Source organism: Odontesthes bonariensis, chromosome 8, assembly GCF_027942865.1.
Source record: "Odontesthes bonariensis isolate fOdoBon6 chromosome 8, fOdoBon6.hap1, whole genome shotgun sequence".
Classification (NCBI taxonomy): domain Eukaryota; kingdom Metazoa; phylum Chordata; class Actinopteri; order Atheriniformes; family Atherinopsidae; genus Odontesthes; species Odontesthes bonariensis.
Window position 1 is genome coordinate 25,053,924 of NC_134513.1, and position 18,509 is coordinate 25,072,432.

Below are 18,509 nucleotides of genomic sequence, written 5' to 3' on the forward strand. Positions count from 1 at the left end.
ACTCTTCTGTACTCTTGCATTCAATACAAGATCATATGCCTCATGTAGCCTTTATTCCACCACAGTGTTTCTCATTGTCCTCTAACCATCTGTCTTCTTCATATGCAACATATACTCCACATTATTGCTCCTCCACCCATCTGCCTACCACACTGTTTTATCTTTCATTCCTTTTTCCTCTGTTTCAGTGTGAGTATATTCTGAGTAGACTTTTAAAGAATATATCACATGGCAAACATGACTTCAAGGTTGATGTGATCACTCCAGATAAGGGCTGAATGATATAATTTTAATAGAAATTGCAATATTTTATCAAATGCTTCACTAAATTTTGTTTCATTTTTTCAGTGTAGTCAAATCTGTTTATTTAAATATTAAACATTTAAAGTAAAAGGGCCAAAATGTGCTCTAAGGAGAGTGACTGCTGAGTCTTGTCAGCTGTTTAAATACATTTTCTCCTTAACAGAGTGGAATTCCCTTGCTGAAGATGTGTGTGCCTTAATCAAGGACTTTGAGGTGAGTGCAATAGATGACTTTCAGTATTCTCCCTACAGTAATCTGTAAATTTGAAAGTGTTTCCGCTGAATACATAGTCAGCTATAACAACTATTAATTGGCACTTTGACTTTTTCTGTCTATTGGAAAGACTGCAACATTAGTCTTGTAGGTTATATCCAAATCAGTTTGGATTTTGCAAACATAATACTACATAATACTACATAATATTATCTAAATTAAAAGTAATTCCATATTGGCGTGACTATCAATTCATATCTATTTTATTTATATAGTGCCACTTAACAACATGTAATCTGCAGAGAGGACTTATCTTCACATATAATGTTTCATTTCAATAGTTTCTGTTGATTAAAAACAGTGTTGGTCAAGTTACTTTTAAAAAATAATTACATGGATTAAAGTTCTCCGTCGCTGTGACGAATTTCCGTCAGCTGAACGGCCTGCATAGTTTGTCCAGACGGATTTTCCGTAAACTGAACTCTACTGGGAGATCGTCCTGATCGAGAAAGGGGAGGGTGGGTTGTGACGGGTGTTTGGTGTATGGATTTTATTATAATACTGATGTGATGTAACAGATTAAATTAAGTTTTGATTCCTTTGTGTTTGAGCCGCGCCCTCCCCTGATAAGTAAGGTGCGGCAAAAAAAAAAAGGAACACAAGTTGTCAATGGCGGGGGGGGGACTGGGGCTACAACTGTGTGGAAAAATTACTTACAGTAATTATTAGTCCTAGCTAGCTATAATTTACAAATACACGCCTTAAAATAGTATTTCGTTAGAGCAATATAGAAGGAATGCTGGACCGGTACCTGAGGCCTTTACATATTGGAAACCCCCATTAGAAAAGGCGTTTGTCAAGTCTGTGAACTGATGTCCACATAAGGTTACTCCTGGTCGCAGCTTTAATTCGCTGAAAGTCATCAGCGTTCAATGACCCAAACGGTCCAAATTATATAGTTTCAGCGTGGACAAGACAAGTAAGTCTGGAGCATGTAGAATTATCTATGCTATTTAGTTATTTGAATGACCTAAGGGGTTGCAAGACAAATATACAGGGCGAAGCTGTTCTATTTAGTCTGCATGCCAGGCATGAATCAGACTGCTTGCACGCTTGTCAACGCCAGCAAACTGACAGAAATTAGTCCTGATTTACAGTTTCCAAATAGACGGTCCAAATTATTTTTTTTGTCAGACTAACAGGGATGCTCAAGCCTTTACCTTATGGACAATCAAAAAGACGTTTTGAAAAGTGTACGGGCGCAATGATGTTCCGACATGATTCGTTGTAAACCAAAGCCGAGTAGGCTCCATCAGTTAACACGTCTCGCATATTAACATATCAGCATGCCAACAATAGGTTGGTTGATAATATAGCCTACCACAGGGTATGCTACAGCGTGAAATGGCCCTTAGGCTTTTGGGGAAACATGCGCTAATGTCTTAATGAAATGTTGACGTTACTGGAACAGGAAGACCATTGCATTTTATTTCAATTGAAGAGCTCACCCAAACGATTGCCTGTAGCTACGTTCACACACCTCAATTTGGCTTTAACTCGCAAAAGTAAGGCTATTCCTGTTTTTCTTTCTCAAACAAGGTTATTTCAAGACGTTTATGCATGGAACCTACTTAGAATTGATTTATATATGGAGGAAAAAGGAGTTTGAACTTGTTTTGACTGAAGGAATTAATTTTATGGCAAAAATACCAATTTGGCTTTAACTCGGAAAAGTAAGGCTATTCCTGTTTTTCTTTCTCAAACAAGGTCATTTAAAGAGGTTTATACTAGAACTAGTTGCTCAGCGAGTTAGAGCTAAAGTCATAGAATGTTTTTGTTCCAGCGGAGCCTGGACTTGGACAGGTGGGCACTGTTGCCAGATCTTGGACGAGAAACAAGCGACTGCCGTCCTGAAAACAAGCCAGAAAGAAACAATCGGTTTCTTTCTGGCTTGTACTAATAATACTAATAATAAATTAAAAAAAACGTGGGCAGCATTACAACTGTTTTGTGATACAGTAATAAATCTCTGCACTTAATTCTTTTTTTTTGTTGTTATTTGTAGCTGATCAACAAAAAGAAGGGCACCTATGACAGTGTGGGCCTCCATATACACAGCTCAATTAAAAACCACTTGGTATTCAGTAGAATTCTATAGAATAGAATTCTACTGAATCCCACAAGAATGCAAAGACTAAAACTTTTCCCCCCTTCCAGGCGGTTAAAATGAATGTGTGTGTAATCCACTGTGAAAGTTTTTATCCCTTGGAAACAAAACTGAACACTTGCATTAGGTCTTAGGAAGGTATGTGTAAAATTGGGCTAGGACAGTGGTTCTCAAACTTTTTTGGTCATTCCCCACATTGAACAAGTGGGGATTTCCAAGCCCCACCTGCCCCGGTCGCCCCAACAAAAATATTAAATAAATTAACATGAAAAAATAATATTAAACGCTTTTATTTTCTCTTTTTGAACTTTGTGTTATTTGATGTTATTGATTTTGATTCATTATAAAATATGATGTTACTTGGTGTTAGTTCAATCGAGTTGAAATGTAATTTATCGACAGGGGCAGGTGGGGCTTGGAAATCCCCACTTGTTCAAAGTGGGGAATGACCAAAATAGTTTGAGAACCACTGCCCTAAAACCTGAATTTTTTCTGGAAATTCAGCAATTACTAAATGATTGATTTCTCAACCTCTGTAGCAGATATAAACAAAATTCAATAAGTATTTGAGAGCTTACACCTGTGGCTTACTTTGGAAATTGAGTTTATTTACATACACCTTCACGAAAATAGAACATGTAAAAAGTAAAGTGCAGGAACAGCACTATTTTCAATAAGAAAAAACAGTAATAAAATTTAATTTAATTAAATTTAAATTTCATTTAATTAAATTTTATATTTAAATTATTTATCTATTTACAGTTTTTTCTGTTCGCTAAAGCACATTTTTTTGTAACTTTGGCTGTTTAAGCTGAACTCTTCACATATATACACAAACATTTCACCAATGTAGCAAAACTGTAGGCACAAAAACTGATTTGCACTGAGTTTGAAATGTTAGAAAGCAGAGTTTGCAAAATGTACCAAAGCAATCCATTGCACAACACTCTTTTTGCATAACTGTAAACACAACTCACTGCTTTACACACAATTTCCAAATGATGAACACACTCCTAGAAAAACTATACACATTAATGGATATTTTGTACACTATACTACTAATTATTAGACAACATGTGACAGGTGGACACAATTTTAGATAATCACTTCACCTTGCAATCAGCCTAGAAATAAGTCACAGGAAAGCTTTCTGTGTGGAGAACAATGGAAGGAGAAAGACTTGTCGGAAGAGTGAGGATCAGAGGAGGACGAGGCAGAGGACGTGAAGAAATAAGAGGAAGAGGACAACATGGACCGAGACAAGAAAATGAAGTCTTAGGAAGAGGACAAGGGGGGCAAGGAGCAAGAGGACGAGGAAGGAGAGGAAGGAGACAAAGACACATAATTACAGATGACATAAGGGCCACATTGGTTGACCATGTCATCAACCATGGCATGAGCTACAGGGAAGCTGGAGAAAGGGTTCAACCCAATCTGAGCCGCTACACTGTAACAAGCATAATCAGAACATTTCACACTGAGAACCGGTATGTAGAGTCATTTCATACTCTATACATTTCATACTTCATATCAACATTGCAGTATAGGCCTACTTGCAATTTGTACATAGAAATACATTGTACATGTAGGACAATATGTATACTTCTGTAATATGTAAAATACAGTAATGTACAAATGATGCCATTGCTACTTTACAGAATTGCTAGAATTCCGAGAGCTGGGGGCAGAGAAAGACTGTTCACACCTGAGCAGGAGATCCACATTGTGAATATGGTGATGGCGAACAATACCATAAGGCTGCGTGAAATTCAGCAGCGTGTAATTTAAGATGACACAACTTTTGCAAATGTAAATACTGTGAGCATCTCAGCAATATCACGCTTACTTGTCAGAAACAAAATTTGCATGAAGCAGGTCTACAGAGTGCCCTTTGAAAGGAATTCAGAACGAGTAAAGCAACTGAGTTGTGAATATGTGCAGGTAAGCAACAGTATTGGTGTTGAATTCAGAAGTGTATACATGGTCCTTTTACATACTGAAGTGTATGTATTTTGTTTGTTTTTTCTTTTTCAGAGAGTAATGGCGCTAGAGGCAGATGCCATGGGCCATGAGCTCATATTTTTGGATGAGGCAGGGATCAACCTCACTAAAACAAGAAGACGGGGCTGGAATGTCATCGGACAGTGTGCCATTACAAATGTGCCAGGGCAGAGGGGGGGCAACATAACAATGTGTGCTGCGATCAGCCAGAACGGTGTCCTTCACCATCATGCCACACTGGGCCCGTACAAGACAGACCTCATCATTGCATTCCTCAACCAGCTAAATGCCATCCTGACAAATGCACATCGAGCACACCAAACAAGATATGTCGTAATATGGGACAATGTTAGCCTTCACAGATCTGCTGCAGTCCGTAACTGGTGTCAGGATCATCCACATTTCACTATCCTCAACCTCCCACCTTACTCTCCTTTCCTCAATGCCATTGAGGAGTTCTTCTCTGCCTGGCGATGGCGGGTCTATGAGCGTAATCCCCAGCAGCGTATGGCCCTGCTACAGGCAATGGAGGAGGCATGTGGCTGACCAGGCAGCATGTCAGGGCTGGATACGCCATGCAAGGCGATACTTTCCCCGCTGTCTTGCACTTGAAGACCTAGCATGTGACGTTGATGAAATCTTGTGGCCAGATCCAGATAGGCGTATGGATGTTCAGTAACTTCCTTTAGTTTTCAGTACACTTGTATTGAGTTTTCTTGTGTTTTTATTTACATGTAAAAAAATATTTTCAGTTTGTTTTGGTGAATGTAAATAAACAGTCATGATTGAAGTGATTCCCTGTGTGTTTATATCAAACGTATTCATGATAAAAGTATGATTTACATTATGCAAAGAAAAGCACAAGCCAAATGTGTGTATCATTTATACCATTTGTGTGTAGTTGCAGTGTGGCCGTGTTAATCAAAATGATAGGTTGTGTGAATGATTTGCCACTGAAATGCAATTTTTACAAAGGTGTATAATGTTTTTCAACTTTAGTTTGATTTTGCAATGTATCTACAATGCTTTGCTAGATTGGTGTGAAGTTCTTGTAGTTGTGTGTAGAGTTTTGCCAAAGTTGCGAAAATTGAACTTTAGCAATCAGAAAAAACTGTAATTGCCATAATGCATTGTACTGAAGTTATGAACATTTTAGCCTTGGATGAAAGCAATTGTGCGCATCTGGAGAATGAATCCAAGCAAGCACAAGTTTCACACTTTAGACTTCTCTCTTATTTCAGGGAGAAATAGAAAGATTCCTGAGTAAGAGTGAGTGTGTCATAGCCCTGCAAAAAAACAGTTGATAGATGACTAAATAAGGGTCTGTCAGGGCATTGGTGGTATAGTGGAGAGAATAGCTGCTTGCCAAGCAGTTGACCCGGGTTCGATTCCCAGCCAATGCATTCTCTGCTCCTTGAATAATCAACTTTCAAATGTACCTTGCTATCTCTGGTTTCACATAAACTGGACCTGCAAAGTCCACGCCAGTAATTTCAAATGCTGGGGCCTCATTGATGCATTCTTTTGGTAATGGTGCACTGACCTGTTCTCCTGGTTTTACTCGTGCGCGTCTGCAGATCAAACAGCTCGTGACGCAGCTCTTGGTCATCTGTCGGGATTTCAGTATCCAATACGTTTCTCTCAGTTGGTTCAGTGTTGGTTGTAAACCTGAATGCATCACGTCTTCATGTGCCTTAATGATCAATAGTTCTGAAAACTTGTTGTTACTTGGCAGTATGTATGGATGTTTCTGATTGAAAGACCAGGTTGTTTCCTGTAATCTTCCTCCCACACGCAGAATTCCACATCCATCCAGAAATGGTTTCAACGAGATGATTTTTGAATGTCTGTCCATTTCCGTATTTTTCAACAGGCTGGCGATTTCCTGTGTGAAGTTGTCACTTTGAGTTTGTTTGATCCAGTACTGTCCTGCTCGTTGAATCTCCTCCGTGCGTAATGGTCCATTTCGTTTGTTTTGTGCCCGTGCGTTATGTACAAAGCGTTGTATCCATGCAGTGATCCTCAAAACTCTATTAAGTCTGCTATAACCTACTTATTTAAACCGAACAGCGGTGTCACTTTACAGTCTGGGTCAATCTTTTTGTCATTTTTTATGTTATGCACGACATACTCCATCACTTCATTTTCATTTGTCACCTGTGATTGGGATTCCTGTTCATGTGTGCAGTCTTTCAGCCACTCCGGCCCGTGCCACCAGAGCGCATCCTCTTGGAGCGCTTGTGCGCTCATTCCACAAGTTCCGTGGTCAGCTGGATTCTCCTTTCCAACGCAGTGTTTCCAGTTTTCCGGTGATGTCAGACTTTGAATTTCACTCACTCGATTCTCCACAAATGGCTTCCACTGTTTGGAGCTACTCCGTATCCAATGGTATGTTATCATTGAGTCTGTCCAGTAATGAATTTCATTGTCACTCACGTTCAGGTTGTTTGATATGAATTTTCCAAGTCTAGCTCCAATGAGTGCTGCCATTAACTCCAGCCTGGGAATTGTCATTTTCTTTAGTGGAGCAACTTTTGTTTTGGAAGCGATTAAGCTGGTTGTGCACTCTCCGTGTTGTTTTACGCATCGCAAGTAAGCTGCAGCACAGTAGGCCTTTTCACTTGCATCTGTGAATACATGAACTTCACACTGAACTGATTTGTTTTCACGCATTTCATCGGCTTTGTCATCACTGTCGTAACGACGTGGTACAGTTATTCTTTTCAAATGAGGAATTTCTGCGCACCATTGATGCCAGATTTGCGTGATATCGAAGGGAAGCTCTTCATCCCATGATATTCCTCTCTCCCACATTTCCTGAAAAAGGCATTTGACTCGAATGGTAAATGGTGACAAAAATCCAACAGGATCAAAGATGCGTGCAGCTGCCTGTAGCACCCCTCGCTTCGTGTCTTTTTTGTTCTGCAAGAATTCAATCAGTTCGTTAGTTTCAAACCTGAATTCGTCGGTATCTCTGTTCCATGTTAGTCCAAGTACTTTGAGTGGGTTTGGGCCTTTGATTTCGACCGTTTCCTCGTCATTTCGTTGTTTCCATTCGTTTCTTAATTCAGATGAATTTGTATTCCATTTACATAATTTCATGTTTGCGCTTGACATTATTTCTTTGGCTGTCTGAGACAATTTGAGTGCCTTTTCCATATTATCCGCTCCAGTAATTAGGTCATCTACATACATGCATTGATCCAGCATTTTGATATCCTCAGGGTATTTCTTTTCGTATTTCGTCAGATGGTGTCTAATAGTTGCGGCTAACAGAAAGGGGCTTGATGACGCACCAAATGGCACGCGTTTCATTCTCATTGTCACCAACTTGGGCTCTGTATAGGGAGTAGGTTTCTCTCTGAACCAAAGGAATCTGAGCACATCGCGGTCTTTCTCTTTCAGGCCAATTTGTAGGAAGGCTTTCGTTATGTCCGCCATCATGGCAACTCTGTGCTTCCTGAATTTAATCAGGACACTGAGTAAATCTGGGTTCAGATTTGGTCCCGTAAGGAGACATTCATTAAGCGAGAGACTGTCTTTCTCATGAGATGACGCGTCAAACACAATGCGCAACTTTGTCGTGGTCCTGTTTTCTTTAATTACTGGATGATGTGGCAAATAGTAAACTGGATTTTCTGTTTCTACATTTGGCACCTCTTCCACTATTCCCTCAGCCAAATATTCTTGAATTACTTCATCATATTGCTCGTAGAAGTCATCATTGTTATGGAAACGTTTTTTAAGGCCTTTCAAACGATTTCTAGCAATGCAATAATTATTTTCTAAATGATTTTTTTCATTACGCCAAGGTAAACTGACTTCATATCTACCTTCTTGTTGTTTCACAGACTGTTCGAACTTCCACAGTGCGTCGGTCTCTGGGTTCTGTTTGATGTCCGTAATTCCCAACGATTCTGTTTCCCAGAAACTGCGTAGTTGGTCACTCAGCGCTTGTCCCTCATCAACGCTGAGATGTAGTGTGTTCACGTCCACTGTTTCAGTTGTCACACTCATTGCATGGATTGAGACAGTTCCTTGTATTAGCCATCCGAATTTGCTTTCTACTGCCACTAGTCCGTTTTCCAGACTCTTTGTATGTCCTGTCACAATATGCCAATAGTAGTCTCCTCCGATCAGAAGTCCAAGGCTTTCCTGTTCCATAACTCTCACAGGATGGTCCGCAACTTGTAATCCATCGGCTTCGAGAGAGCGCCTTATTTCCTCGCTGGCCCTTCTGATAGGAGATGAACATACGCTTGGGGTTTCTAATAATTCCACTTCCACAGACATGTTGGTTTTAAGATTTCTCAGACTGGCTTTTACTTTTCTGGCTGTTATTCTTTTGGCATTACTGGATCCAAATACGTGTAATTTGATTACTTCTGTTCCCACTACTCGAAGATTCAATGCTTTGGAGATGTCTTCTCGTATGAAGCTACGCTGACTACCTCCATCTAACAAATATTTGGTAATTTGGCTTTGTCGTAGCGCATCTATCCAAATTGTTGTCGTTTGTAACAGTATCGCTTTTCCTTCACCTGGCGCAACTGTACACTGCGCTTGAGCGGTGTCTGCATTTGTTGGGTCTCGTGTCGGGTTTGACTGTTGGGCATTACAAACTGTTTTATGATGTCGTCTTTTGTTAAATGGATTAGAGGATCGTTTACCCGATTTCTTAAAGTTGTGTTTTTTATTTTGAATAGTGACATGGATAAGGCACTTGCCTCCTAAGCCAGGGATTGTGGGTTCGAGTCCCATCAGAGGTGTGCAGCACAGTGGGGCAGCGGAAGCGTGCTGGGCCCATAACCCAGAGGTCAATGGACCGAAGCCATCCTCTGCTATGTATACATTTTCACGTCAAACTCAACATCTACCACTAAAAAAACCCTGCAAAAGATGATGTAACGTTCAGCAACATCACAATTGACACTTGACCAACTCTGAAACCCTTTCTACACACTCTTAATTCAAACTCGTTTGGTGTGCACATGCGTGTCCTCCAATGTCAACTTTTCTGATATAAGTAAGAAAAAAAGAATTACTGTGTCAAAAGACTGAAATCTTTCACTTTTGTTAAATGGATTAGAGGATCGTTTACCCGATTTCTTTAAGTTGTGTTCTTTATTTTGAATAGTGACATGGATAAGGCACTTGCCTCCTAAGCCAGGGATTGTGGGTTCGAGTCCCATCTGAGGTGTGTAGCAGAGTGGCGCAGCGGAAGCATGCTTGGCCCATAATCCGGAGGTCGATGGACAGAAGCCATCCTCTGCTATGTATAAATTTTCAAATCAAACTCAACATCTCTCAATAAAAAAAACCTGTTAAAGATGATGTAACATTCAGCAACATCACAGTTGACAGTTGACCAACTCTAAAACCCTTTCTACACACTCCTAATTCAAACTCGTTTGGTGTGCACGAGTGTCCTCCAATGTCCACTTTTCTGATATAAGTGAGAAAAAAGAATTATTGTGTCAAAAGACTGAAATCTTTCACTTTTGTGAAATGGATTAGAGGATCGTTTACCTGATTTCTTTTTATGTTTTTTATTTCGAATAGTCACGTGGATAAGGCACTGGCCTCCTAAGCCAGGGATTGTGGGTTCGAGTCCCATCAGAGGTGTGTAGCAGAGTGGTGCAGCGGAAGCGTGCTGGGCCCATGACCCAGAGGTCAATGGACCGAAGCCATCCTCTGCTATGTATAAATTTTCACGTCAAACTCAACATCTATCACTAAAAAAAACCTGCAAAAGATGATGTAACGTTCAGCAACATCACAATTGACACTTGACCAACTCTGAAACCCTTTCTACACACTCTTAATTCAAACTCGTTTGGTGTGCACATGAGTGTCCTCCAATGTCAACTTTTCTGATATAAGTCAGAAAAAAGAATTATTGTGTCAAAAGACTGAAATCTTTTCAAAGTGCTTTACAGCTACATAAAATCACAAGAAGGCAATAAAACCATTAAAAAGGAATAAAAAAAAGAAAAGAAAAGAAAGAAATTAAAAAAGAAAGACATTTAAAACCCATTAAAATAATCATTAAGTAATTAAAAAGTGAAGAGTGCAGATAAAATACTTTCAGGTGTCATATGCACAGCTAAATAGAACTGTTTTCAGCCTGGATTTAAACATTGTCAGAGTTGAGGCCTGTCTCACATCTTCTGGAAGACTGTTCCAGATTTTAGGGGCATAAAACTGAAATGCAGCCTCACCTTGTTTAGTCCTGACTCTGGGCACCCGCAGGAGACCCCTCCCTGAGGTTCTCAGAGCCCGAGTTGGTTCATATGGCTCTAACATGTCAGAGATGTACTTTGGCGCTTGACCGTGAAGAGACTTGTACACAAGCAGAGCTGTTTTAAAGTCTATTCTCTGAGCGACAGGAAGCCAGTGCAGAGACCTGAGCACTGGACTAATATGGTCGTATTTCCTGGTTCTAGTCAGGACTCGAGCAGCAGCGTTCTGGATGTACTGCAGCTGTCTTATAGCCCGTTTAGAGAGCCCAGTGAGCAGGCCGTTACAGTAGTCTAACCTGCTGGAGACAAACGCATGGATCAGTCTCTCTAAGTCTGGTTTAGACACTATTCCTTTGATTCTGGCAATGTTTTTTAGATGGTAAAAAGCTGCTGATGTTACAGATTTAATGTGGCTGTTAAAGTTCAGGTCTGAGTCCAATATGACCCCGAGATTTCTAACTTGATAGTTAGGTATAAGAGAGAGAGTCTCAAGGTGACTGATAACACTTTCTCTTTGTTTCTGTGGGCCACAGACAATGATTTCAGTTTTGTCTGAGTTTAGCTGGAGGAAATTGTTTTGCATCCACACACTGATCTGTTCGATGCAGCGACACAATGTATCTACAGGCCCGTGTTCTCCAGCCGTAAGTGACACGTAGATCTGAGTGTCATCTGCATAGTTGTGGTAGGACACATTATAGCTGCGTATTAGCTGGCCTAGTGGAAGCATGTACAGATTGAACAATACGGGTCCCAGGATTGACCCCTGGGGAACCCCACAGGTCATAGCCATTTGGTCTGAGACACAGTTACCAATTTCAACAAAATATTTCCTGTCCTCCAGATAGGACTTGAACCAGTTTAAAGCACGACCAGAAATTCCCACCCAGTCTTCTAACCTCTGTAATAAGATCGCATGGTCAACTGTGTCAAAGGCAGCACTCAGGTCCAGCAGAACTAAGACTGTGACTCTACTTGCATCTGTGTTCAGGCGGATGTCATTTGTCACCTTGATCAGAGCTGTCTCAGTGCTGTGGTGGGGCCTAAAGCCTGATTGGAAAGTATCAAAAGCATTGTTAGACAGGAGAAAGTCACTAAGCTGTTGGTATACAACTTTTTCTAGGACTTTGCCTAAGAATGGCAGGTTTGATATGGGCCGGTAGTTGTTCAGTACTGTGGCATCAAGATTGCTCTTCTTTAGAAGAGGCTTAATGACAGCGGTTTTTAAGGCCTTTGGAAATGTTCCAGTCTGGAGTGAGATGTTGACTAGATGAGCAAGTTGTGGTAACAAACTGCTCAGCACAGACTTTAGGAATCTAGTTGGCAACTCATCAAGGCAGCACGTTGATGAACTCAGACTGCAGATGGTCTCTTCGACTGTTTTGTCAGTAACAGGTGTGAAATGTGTCAGCTCTAGGTGTCTAGCTGGCTGCAGAGTAGTTATTTGTGTTGTGGAAATTATTGCATTTTTAATGCCTTGAACTTTGTCATTAAAGAATATTGCAAACTCATTACACTTGGATGTAGAAATGAGTTCTAAAGGCAGTGAAACTGGAGGGTTTGTTAATCTGTTTACTGTAGCAAACAGGACACGAGAGTTGTTACTGCAGTTTTTGATGATTTCAGAAAAATAACTCTCCCTTGTTCTACGCAAAGTCTGGTTGAACACACATAGCTTTTCTTTGTAAGTCTCATAATGAACCTGGAGCTTTGACTTGCGCCATTTCCGTTCGGCTCTCCGGCACTCCCTTTTCTGTGCCCTGACCGACTCTTCTTTCCTCCATGGCGCCCTTTGCCTACTTTTAACCATTCTAACCTTGACAGGAGCAATGGTATCCAAAACATTTAAGAGACTTGATGTGTAAGAGTTCAACAGATCATCAACATCAGAACACAGGGTGTTCTCAAACCTAATCATTTCCATAAACTGTGTCCCTGTTCTGTCATTTATGAGTCTTCCCCGAACAACTGCAGACCCAGCTGGTGTTTTGGGTAAAGTAGATAGGTCGAAGAAAACACAGAAATGATCAGATAAAGCAACATCAACGACATTCACGTTTGAAATAACAACACCCCTTGAAATGAGCACATCTAGAGTGTGCCCTCTGTTGTGGGTGGGCTCAGTCACATGCTGAGTTAGACCAAACATTTCAAGGACAGCAGTGAGCTCTTTAGCTTCCTTGTTATGCGCTACGTCCACATGCACATTCAGGTCCCCTGTTATGACTAAACAGTCAAAAGCAGTGCACACAATTGAAAGTAGTTCAGTAAAATCATCAATAAAACAATTCTGTGGTGGTTTATAAATGGTGATATAAAGTATGGAAGATTGTTTTATCTCCATTTTGAATGACACATACTGAAATGACGAAAAAAACCCAAATGACAACTTGTGGGTGGGTATATTGTCCCTGAACATGGCACAAACACCCCCACCCCTCTGGTTTTCTCGTGTTTCAGACACAAAATTGAAGTGAGGTGGACTAGACTCAATCAGGACTGCATTTGCTGTGTTTTTGTCGAGCCACGTCTCAGTTAAAAACATAAAATCAAGATTGTGAGAGGAAATAAAACTATTAATTAAGAATGATTTGTTACTTAAAGATCTGACATTGAGTACTGCGTGTTTGAGATTAGTTATAGTTGAACTGGATGCTGTGTTCTTGCAAGTGATATGGATAAGGTTTCTCTGATTGGACAGTCTGATTGTCTCTCTCTTCACTCCATCCTTGGACCTCTGGTTGAGATGGTGTTTACCAACACAGAGGCCCTTAGTGTCCTAGACAACAGCATTGACGCTGTTGGAAATGACAGCTGTGGGCACCGTGGAGGCGGGCCAAGCTGGGGGGGCTTTGGTCGATGGAGTAGGCTGGGGAGGGAGAGGGGCTCGATGCTTCTTTGAGGATAGAATTCTTGATCTTGCCATGTTTGGCGTGAGAGGAACCATTTTAATCCCCGATTTCACCAAGCTTTCAAGGTGATCAGGAAATCTCCTGGGTGACGGTGGAGAAGAGAACGATGGTGAAACATCTCTGGAAGGTGTAGATGCAGCAGGTGGGTCCCAGGCCTGTGGTGAGGCCCGTGGTGAAGGCGATGGTGGAGCTGCTGAATCCTGTGTTTGGGATGCTGAAGGTGCTGCTGTGGCTGCTGTGGCTGAATCCTTTGCTGGGTCCTTGGGTGGCGAGGCAGGAGCTCTTCTCTGGCTCGTCTTCTCTCTCGGCGGCAGCACAGGACCCGGTCCTGGTCCTGGTCCTGGTCCTGGTCCTGGTCCTGGCCCTGGCCCCTTCTGATGCCTCAGAGCGTGGAGAAGATTATCCGTCAGTCGTCTCACTCCACCTCTGTTCAGGTGTGGGCCTTTTCTTTGAAAGAGATCATCTCTTTGCCAGAAAAGATTAAAGTTCTCGATGAAATGAGGTCCTCTGGACTCACAGACTTTGGACAGCCATGTGTTCAACTGAAGCAGCCGGCTGAATTTGTTGATCCTCCTGTCGATGTTTGGGAGAGGTCCACTTATGAATGTTGGTATTGTCACTTTATCAAGAAACTCAAACAGTTTCTCAAAGTCTTTTTTTAAGATTTCAGACTGATTCTCTCTGATGTCCACTGCACCCACGTGCACAATCAGCTGTTTCACCCCTTGGTGTTTTGCCAGTACCTCTGGTAGTAATCTTGTGATGTCAGAGACAGTGGCACTTGGATAGCTGCATGTAACCATTCTGTTTATGTTTATATTAGATATGGCTCCGTCTCCAAGCACAAGAGTATCTTTGACCTTGACACTCGGCACAGTTTCTCTGTCCATCTGCTGCTTTGTACCGTCTCTCTGTCTGTTACACTCAGTCACATTTGGCTCTGACAGTGGTAAAAATCTGTTTGTTAACTTTATTCCGGGTGATGTTACATATTCTCTGTTGATACCAACAGTTTGACGATTCTTCGGCTTTGCACCAAGTCCATCATACGTGCCTTTACAGAGTCTTGGAAAAGACACAGTATCATTTAGCTTTAAGTTGGAGGTAGCAGTTTTTTCACCCTTTCCTTTGGAAGTAAATGTGGACTTCTTACCACTGGACCGAAGCCATCCTCTGCTATGTATAAATTTTCAAATCAAACTCAACATCTCTCAATAAAAAAACCTGTTAAAGATTATGTAACATTCAACAACATCACAGTTGACAGTTGACCAACTCTAAAACCCTTTCTACACACTCCTAATTCAAACTCGTTTGGTGTGCACGAGTGTCCTCCAATGTCCACTTTTCTGATATAAGTAAGAAAAAAGAATTATTGTGTCAAAAGACTGAAATCTTTCGCTTTTGTGAAATGGATTAGAGGATCGTTTACCTGATTTCTTTTTATGTTTTTTATTTTGAATAGTCACGTGGATAAGGCACTGGCCTCCTAAGCCAGGGATTGTGGGTTCGAGTCCCATCTGAGGTGTGTAGCAGAGTGGCGCAGCGGAAGCGTGCTGGGTCCATAACCCAGAGGTCGATGGACCGAAGCCATCCTCTGCTATGTATGCTTTTTCAAATCAAACTCAACATCTATCACTAAAAAAAACCTGCAAAAGATGATGTAACCTTCAGCGACATCACAATTGACACTTGACCAACTCTGAAACCCTTTCTACACACTCCTAATTCAAACTCGTTTGGTGTGCACATGAGTGTCCTCCAATGTCCACTTTTCTGATATAAGTAAGAAAAAAGAATTATTGTGTCAAAAGACTGAAATCTTTCACTTTTGTTAAATGGATTAGAGGATCGTTTACCCGATTTCTTTAAGCTGTGTTTTTTTTTACTTTGAACAGTCACGTGGATAAGGCACTGGCCTCCTAAGCCAGGGATTGTGGATTCGAGTCCCTTCTGAGGTGTGTAGCAGAGTGGCGCAGTGGAAGCGTGCTGGGCCCATAACTCAGAGGTTGATGGACCGAAACCGTCCTCTACTATGTATAAATTTTCAAATCAAACTCAACATCTCTCATTAAAAAAACCTGGAAAAGATGATGTAACATTCAACAACATCACAATTGACAGTTGACCAACTCTGAAAGCCTTTCTACACACTCTTAATTCAAACTCGTTTAGTGTGCACATGAGTGTCCTCCAATGTCCACTTTTCTGATATAAGTAAGAAAAAATAATTATTGTGTCAAAAGACTGAAATCTTTCACTTTTGTTAAATGGATGAGAGGATCGTTTACCCGATTTCTTTAAGCTGTGTTTTTTTTATTTTGAATAGTCACGTGGATAAGGCACTGGCCTCCTAAGCAAGGGATTGTGGGTTCGAGTCCCATCTGAGGTGTGTAGCAGAGTGGCGCAGCGGAAGCGTGCTGGGCCCATAACCCATAGGTCGATGGACCGAAACCCTCCTCTGCTATGTATGCTTTTCCAATCAAACTTAACATCTCTCATTAAAAAAATCTGTTATAGAGGATGTAACATTCAGCAACATCACAGTTGACAGTTGACCAACTCTAAAACCCTTTCTACACACTCCTAATTCAAACTCGTTTGGTGTGCACATGCGTGTCCTCCAATGTCAACTTTTCTGATATAAGTAAGAAAAAAAGAATTACTGTGTCAAAAGACTGAAATCTTTCACTTTTGTTAAATGGATTAGAGGATCGTTTGACCGATTTCTTTAAGTTGTGTTTTTTATTTTGAACAGTCACGTGGATAAGGCACTGGCCTCCTAAGCCAGGGATTGTGGGTTCGAGTCCCATCTGAGGTGTGTAGCAGAGTGGCGCAGCGGAAGCATGCTTGGCCCATAACCCAGAGGTCGATGGACAGAAGCCATCCTCTGCTATGTATAAATTTTCAAATCAAACTCAACATCTCTCAATAAAAAAAACCTGTTAAAGATGATGTAACATTCAGCAACATCACAGTTGACAGTTGACCAACTCTAAAACCCTTTCTACACACTCCTAATTCAAACTCGTTTGGTGTGCACATGAGTGTCCTCCAATGTCCACTTTTTTGATATAAGTGAGAAAAAAAGAATTATTGTGTCAAAAGACTGAAATCTTTCACTTTTGTGAAATGGATTAGAGGATCGTTTACCTGATTTCTTTTTATGTTTTTTATTTTGAATACTCACGTGGATAAGTCACTGGCACTCCTAAGTCAGGGATTGTGGGTTCGAGTCCCATCTGAGGTGTGCGGCAGAGTGGAGCAGCAGAAGTGCCTCAGTGGCCTAATGGATAAGGCACTGGCCTCCTAAGCCAGGGATTGTGGGTTCGAGTCCCTTCTGAGGTGTGTAACAGAGTGGCGCAGCGGAAGCATGCTTGGCCCATAACCCAGAGGTCGATGGACAGAAGCCATCCTCTGCTATGTATAAGTTTTCAAATCAAACTCAACATCTCTCATTAAAAAAATCTGTTATAGATGATGTAACATTCAGCAACATCACAGTTGACAGTTGACCAACTCTAAAACCCTTTCCACACACTCCTAATTCAAACTCGTTTGGTGTGCACGAGTGTCCTCCAATGTCCACTTTTCTGATATAAGTGAGAAAAAAGAATTATTGTGTCAAAAGACTGAAATCTTTCACTTTTGTGAAATGGATTAGAGGATCGTTTACCTGATTTCTTTTTATGTTTTTTATTTTGAATAGTCACGTGGATAAGTCACTGGCCTCCTAAGCCAGGGATTGTGGTTCGAGTCCCATCTGAGGTGTTTAGCAGAGTGGAGCAGCAGAAGTGCCTCAGTGGCCTAATGGATAAGGCACTGGCCTCCTAAGCCAGGGATTGTGGGTTCGAGTCCCATCTGAGGTGTGTAGCACAGTGGCGCAGCGGAAGCGTGCTTGGCCCATAACCCAGAGGTCCATAGACCGAAGCCATCCTCTGCTATGTACACATTTTCAAATCAACATCTCTCATTAAAAAAACCTGGAAAAGATGATGTAACATTCAGCAACATCACAATTGACAGTTGACCAACTCTGAAAGCCTTTCTACACACTCCTAATTTGAACTCGTTTGGTGTGCACGAGTGTCCTCCAATGTCCACTTTTCTGATATAAGTAAGAAAAAAGAATTATTGTGTCAAAAGACTGAAATCTTTCGCTTTTGTTAAATGGATTAGAGGATCGTTTGCCCGATTCCTTTAAGTTGTGTTTTTTATTTTGAACAGTCACGTGGATAAGGCACTGGCCTCCGAAGCCAGGGATTGCGGGTTCGAGTCCCTTCAGAAATGTGTAGCAGAGTGGTGCAGCGGAAGCGTGCTGGGCCCACAACCCAGAGATCAATGGACCGAAGCCATCCTCTGCTATGTAAAAATTTTCAAATCAAACTCATCATCTCTCACTAAAAAAGAACCTGGAAAACATTATGTGACATTCATAGCATCAAATTTGACACTTAACAGACTAAGAAACCCTTTCTACACACTCTTAATTCAAACTCGTTTGGTGTGGACATGAGTGTCCTCCAATGTCCACTTTTCTGATATAAGTAAGAAAAAAGAATTATTGTGTCAAAAGACTTAAATCTTTCACTTTTGTTTAATGGATTAGAGGATCGTTTACCCGATTTCTTTAAGTTGTGTTTTTTATTTTGAATACTCACGTGTATCTAT

At 41.1% G+C, this 18,509-nt stretch overlaps 2 non-coding genes across 2 annotated transcripts; both read left to right on the forward strand.

Annotated features, from left to right (window-relative positions):
• The first annotated feature begins 17,113 nt into the window (after positions 1-17,113).
• On the forward strand, positions 17,114-17,186 carry trnar-ccu (transfer RNA arginine (anticodon CCU)). Its single transcript has one exon. It is a non-coding gene; the product is annotated as a tRNA-Arg (tRNA).
• Positions 17,187-17,634: 448 nt separating this feature from the next.
• Positions 17,635-17,707, forward strand: trnar-ccu (transfer RNA arginine (anticodon CCU)). The gene has a single exon. It is a non-coding gene; the product is annotated as a tRNA-Arg (tRNA).
• The last annotated feature ends 802 nt before the right edge of the window (positions 17,708-18,509 follow it).